Raw genomic sequence first — 6,634 nt, forward strand, 5'->3', positions numbered from 1 at the left:
GGAACCACCATATGCTCCAGGTTGGCCCTAAAAAGACAAAAATAGAATCGAATAAATAAGTACAAATCAAAATAATACCTGTAAATAATAAGGAATAGAAGTGTCAGTTAAATGGACTTTGAAGGCCAAAAATGAAAACCCTCACAGCATGCAACATACAAAACAAAACTGAAGGCTTTTGCAGAGTGAAGGAGTCTATCAACCAAATGGAAAGATTACCTAGTGAATGAAGGACATACTTGAAAAAAATACATCTGATGAAAGTTGTACTATCCATAACATACAAGGAACACATACAACTTGTGTTCTGATTAAAAAGTGGGTAGAAATCCTGAACCATTTTCAAATATGTCACACAGAAGACCAAGAGTACAAGAAACAATGTTCAATGCTGCCAATCATATAAGAAATGCATATCAAAATGAGATAAAACCTAACATCTTTCAGAATTGCTGTCCTCAAAAGAGAATAAAGGTTGGTGAGATATGGAGACAAAGGAACCTGCTACCCCATTGGTAGGAATATACAGCTACTCTGGAAAAAAGTTTGGTGGTTCCTTAGAAAACTAAATAACAGCAGCACTAATTGCTCAGCATCAACTCAGTTTGAGTTATTTATGCAAAGATCACAAGAACATTAATTAGAGGATATATATATGGACCCCAATAACACTATTTACAACAGAGAAGACACAGACCAAACTATGAGTTCATCCATGGAGATATGGATCAAGAAAGTGTGACTCGTGCATGAAGTTGAACATTACTCAGGCGTCAAAATAAATGTAATCTTATCATTTGCCACAAGGACAGATTAGAAGGTATCATGCCTAGTGAAATAAATCATACAGAGAAAGAAAAATATTGATTAAGAAATCACTTCTATGTGGAATCTAAAAAACAAAACAAATGAGCAAACATAAAGCAGAAATGGTGTTATAAATACAGAGAACAAAAAGGGGGTTGTGAGACGGGACACAGTTAAAGTGAGCAAAGAAATAGGTGAGGGAGATTTTAAGAGATACAGCCTTCCAGCTGTGAAATACATGAGTCATAGGTGTGAAATGTTCACTGTGGGGAATATAGTCAATTACTGAGCAAACCTTTTGTGTAGTGACAGTAACAAGTGTTCCCATAGTTATCATTTTGTAATATATAGAAATACATAAAGTTGAATATGAGGAACTGAAACAGCGTTGTAGGTCAATTATATTTCAAAAAACAGACAAATATACCATAGAAAGAAGAGGATAGATTTGTGGTTAAGAGAGGTGGGGATGGGCACTTAGCTGAAGGCCTTCGGAAAGTATAATCGTTTAGTTAGACGATAAGTACATAATACTATATATATCATTGCAATAGTTATATATGTGGATGAAAGTTATCAGAGTGTGTTCTGAGAGTTCTCATCACAGGGAACATATTTTATTTCTATCTCTATTTTTAACAATCTATAGGGATATGAGATGATTGAGGTTAACTAAAACCCATAGGCCACGTCATTATGTTGTGTACCTTAAACTTATACAAAGTTATTTGCCAACTATATCTCAGTAAAACTGGAAGAAATAATATATATAACTGCAAATTATGGGAAAAGTTATGAGATTGTTTTCCGAAGTGTTTCTCTTCTCTCAATCTCATTGCGTCCTCACTCAGTAGCATAGATTTATTTCTAATTACTATTTTAAATGATGTTTGTAATGGGTTGAATTAGAAAACAAAGTGAATACTGCAATTCAATAAAACAAAGAAACTTGACTTCTTCATTTGTATTTTTCAAAACTATCTTTGTCTTATAATTGATAACTTATAGTAATATCTTCCAATTATGGAAATTAGGAGCTCCCATTGTGGCTCGGCAGAAAAGAAATGGACTCTATTCCATAGGTCCCAGGTATGAGCCCTAGATTCAATCAGTGGGTTAAGGATCTGGCTTTGCCATGACCTGTGTTGTAGGTGGCAGATGTAACACAACTCTCACATTGTAGCAGCTGTGGTGTAGATCAGCAGGTATAGCTCTGATTCGATCCTGAGCTTGACTAACACCATATGCCATGGGTGTGGTGCTAAAAAGACCATAAAAATTCAAATTATGAAAATTAAACCTAAAAAGGGATGCATTTCACTAAAGAAACATTAATGATTGCCCCCTTAAATTTCTCAGCCTATTATATTTATTCAATTACCGTGTGTATGAGAGTGAATTGATGGCAAATATCTATGAGTGATTACCTCACTATAGGGCCCCAAAGTGGAATGTGCCCAAAAAGTAATGCAGTCATATTTCTGTTCTAGTCTTTGTGGAAAAACATAAGGGTAACTTGATCCAATAGTACTGCAACAGTAATGAAGCCAATGGTAAATGACACAGAAAATCTGCCATCATTTTTTCAATAAATAGCAAACAAATACAGGGCAGAAGCGGCCTCACTAGTGTGGAGAACAGTTGAGAACAGAATGCTAAATGGAATATTTTTATGAGGTTTGGAGCCAAGAACCACTCCTTCTTCCAGAGATGATACTCAATCAGCTCTTTCTTCAACAGGCCCTTCGAATGCTGTCATGGCAGTCCAAATTCTTCCTCTAAATTAATACAGTACACTTTAGCATCGAATCCAAACAGCTATAAGCAAGATACTCTACAATTCAATATTCATAGAAAATCCAAAAGGTAAATGTGGATGAATGAGTAGAATAGAATTCTATATCTAGTTAAAGGGGGTTTTGAATTAATTTGACAGAGTATTCTTCAGGAAACTTTTTTATGAACAACCACACAATCACACTTCGGTAATGCATAAGCCACCTGGGAACATTGAGATGATGGTCCTGAAGTTCTGCCCAGAGCCCAGCTGAAGTGGAAAGTCGTAGTTCTCTCTGCACACTTCTCAGACCATGACTCTGGCCAAAAAACTGAGCACTCGATTTAATCTTGCTGACCACTTTGGGAATTTACATAGTTATTTTATTGAATGTAGACATATTTTTCCATGTTTTATGTTTGACATTTGGATTTCATAGAACTTAAAATGTCTCTGGGAAAGTTGACTCCCATTTCGGATACAGACACCCCATTTCTTATCTACCAAATAAAAAAAGCATGATTAACTACCAAAAAAAAAAAATCAGAAGCTAAGACTAAACGTCATATATTTTGATTCCATTTAAAAGTAATTTCAAAGTCAGAGTTCCTATTGTGGCTCAGCAGATTAAGGACACAACATTGTCTCTGTGAGGATGTGCATTCAATCCCAGCCTGCCTCAGTAGGGTAAGGACACAGTGATGTTAAGCATGTCTCTGTTGTAAGTCACAGAAGCAGCTTGGATCCGGCATTGCAATGGCTGTGGTTTCAGCCAATAGCTGCAGCTCCAATTCAACCCAGAGCCTGGGAACTTCCACAGGCCACGGGTGAAGACTTCAAAGAAAGAAAAACTAATTCTAAGAGAAGGTTTTCTATAGATGGAGAAGAGATAAGTGATCACCAAGAGCATGTGCCTGGGGGAGAGAGCAACAGGGCAGAAGAGGAAGACGTGGTGCTCACCTTCACACACAACCATATCAAAAACAAAACAAAAAATTGACTCATGGAATGATTTGCACAGGACATCTACTGAATTCTGGTCGAAGGCCTTAAGCTTTCAAAACCTCAGGAAACCCTCCAACATAACTAGGTAGAACCAAAAGAAAAAAAGAGAGAGAGAAAGAGAAGAATCAGGATGGGACTGGCACTGACCTGAGAAGGAGTTGTGAAAGAGCAAAGGAACCCACACCCTGTGAAGCCACCTAACCAACAGGGAGATCAGCCAAGCTTCTCAAGGACTCATAGAAAAGTAAAATATCTGGACCGAGGAGGGCCACACAATCCTCAGTCTCACCACCCTTAGACACTGCTGCCTGAGATGCTCAGGTGGGGACTTGCCAGGGAGTCTCCAGTTAGGTCTATGAAGAGGATGAAGGTTGGTATTTTGGAGGCAGCCTGAGGGGCTAGAGAGTGGTGTGCTATGGGCAGGTGAGTGGAGTGCCACATCTTAGGGAAACTGGGAGGAGGTCTGAGCCTACAGGAGAAGTAAGCATATTTTTGATTACGTGAGTGGAGGACCACCAGAGGAATATCTTTCCCTGTGCACACCCAGATTCTCAGAGGACATGGCACACCTGGCACAGCTTATGGGTGCCCAGGTACCCCTCACAAGCGCTAAGGGTGATGGAACATCTCTTGTCCAGTCTAAGGTGGCCAAGCCACACTTGTGTAGGCTAACAGCAATGGGGTCCTAAGTGTAATGTGGTGTCTTTTGCATGGTCCACAGGCAGCAGGTGGAAAGCGGAGTAGTCACCTCAGACCCAGAAGTGACCAGGGCATGCCACCATTTGGGGTCCATGAACTGAGGCCCCCGCTTCTTCAGAGCATGGCACGTGGGAGGGCACTGCCATTGACCACCCTCAGGTTCCTGAGGATAGACACATCCTGCTGCTGCCGCTGAAAAAGTAGAAGGAGAAATACAGAATGTCTCCAGAAAATAAAACAAAAGAGGACAGCATTACAAAACCCACTACAAAACCCATTCTAAAAGCAATACTGAAAGCACTCTTCTCAATAAAAACAGAAAGTAAAACGAAATAGGATGAAGGAAAACACAATTGGAAAAGAGTCACTTAAATAAGACTATAGAGAGATTAAAAAAATCTTTTGTAAAAGTAATGATACAGTCAAAAGGCAGCAAAAGGACAAACATGAAGTAGACTTTAAAACCCGACTCATGTCAATGAAGAGAACCTCCAGACCCAAACTCAATAAGCCAACAGAGATCCTAAAGAACACAATGGAAAAATTAGCCTTCATTGACATTTTAAAGACAATGCATTAATAAATACGTTTGTGCATTCTTGTTAAGTGCACGTGAAACATCCTCAAGGATTGACCACATATTGGGGCACAAAATTAATTTAAGAATGTAGAAATTAGTTTAAGTATCTTCTCTAAAAAATGGTGTGAAACTAGAAATATACCAGAGGAAAAGAAATGAGAAAAATCTGACTATATAGAGGTGAAAAAATATGCTACTAAAAAACTAATGGATGGGCCAATGGGAAAATCCAAAGGGAAGGTTAAATATCCCTCAAGAGAAATTATAATGAATACACAGCCTTTGAAATTCCATGGGATGCTGTAGAAGGAAGTTCATGGTGATACAGGCATCCGTCAAAAGGAAAAAAATATCTCAAGTAAACAGGTTAAACTCAACACCTAAAAAACTAGAAAAAGATGTGAAAATAAAAAACTAAAGTCGGCAGAGGGAAGGAAGTCATAAAAACCTTAGAGGCACTCAATGGAATAAAGGGATTGGTCGAGAGAACAAAATAGGGAATCAGTAAAATAAGGATTCAAAAAAATAGAATAAATCAATAAAAAACCAGGAGCTGGGTCTTTGGAAGGGTACACAAAATTGACAAGCTTCTGGCCAGAATCACTAAGTAGAGGGGAGCAAGAACTCAAGTCCTCAACATAAGAAATGAAAAACAGGAAGTCATGACAGATCCTAAAGAAAACTACAACAAAAACAACAAAAACCTGACTACGAACAATTATTTACCCACATATTTGACAACCTAGAAGAAATGGACAATTTTCTAGAGCTATACAGCCTGCCAAAACTAAATCAAGAAGAACTGGATCAACAGAACAAACTGAACACAAGAAGTGAAGTTGAATGTGTCACAAAAACACTCCCCAGAAACAAATGTCCAGGACCACATGGCTTCACACGCAAATTCTACCAAACATCCAAAGGAGAATGTATACCCACCCTTTTTAAATTTTTCCAAAAGATGGAGGAAGAAGGAACACTCCCAAAAACATTCTGTGAAGCCACAATCACCCTAATAGCAAACCCAGAAAAAGATACTACCAATAAAGGAAAGTATAGGCCAATACCTTTGATGAATATAGGTACCCAAAGTTCCTACAAAATTTTGGCCAACCAAATCCAGCAATATATTTAAAAAAAACACATACACCATGACCAAGGGGGATGCATCCCAAGTTCACAAGCAGGGTTCAACCTATGCAAATCAATTAATGTCATACACCACATTAACAAAAGATACGTCAAAACCCACATGATCACCTCGGTAGATGCACAAAAAACAATGGACAAAGTCCAACATCCACTCATGATAAATACTCTTACCAAATTGGGTAGAGAGGGAACATTGCATAATAAAAGGATTTATGACAGATCCACCACCAATATGATACTCAATAGAGAAAAGCTGAAAGCCTTTGCACAAAACTCTGGAATACGACACGGGTGCCCACTCTCACCACTTTTACTCAACATAATATTGGAAGGGAGTTCCCATCCTGGCTTAGAATTGAATGAATCAGACTAGCATCCATGAGGATGCAGGTTTGATCCCTGGCCTCACTCAGTGTGCTAAGGATCCAGCATTGGCATGAGCTGTGGTGTAGGTTGCAGACATGGTTCAGATCCTGCAATGCTATGGCTGTGGTATAGGTCAACATCTGCAGATGTGATTTAACTGCAGGCCTGGTAACCATGGGTGTGCCCCTAGAAAATGCCAAAAAAGAAAAAGCATTGGAAATCCTAGCCATCACCATCTGATTAAAAAA

This window comes from Sus scrofa, chromosome Y (assembly GCF_000003025.6).
Source record: "Sus scrofa isolate TJ Tabasco breed Duroc chromosome Y, Sscrofa11.1, whole genome shotgun sequence".
Taxonomy (NCBI): Eukaryota; Metazoa; Chordata; class Mammalia; order Artiodactyla; family Suidae; genus Sus; species Sus scrofa.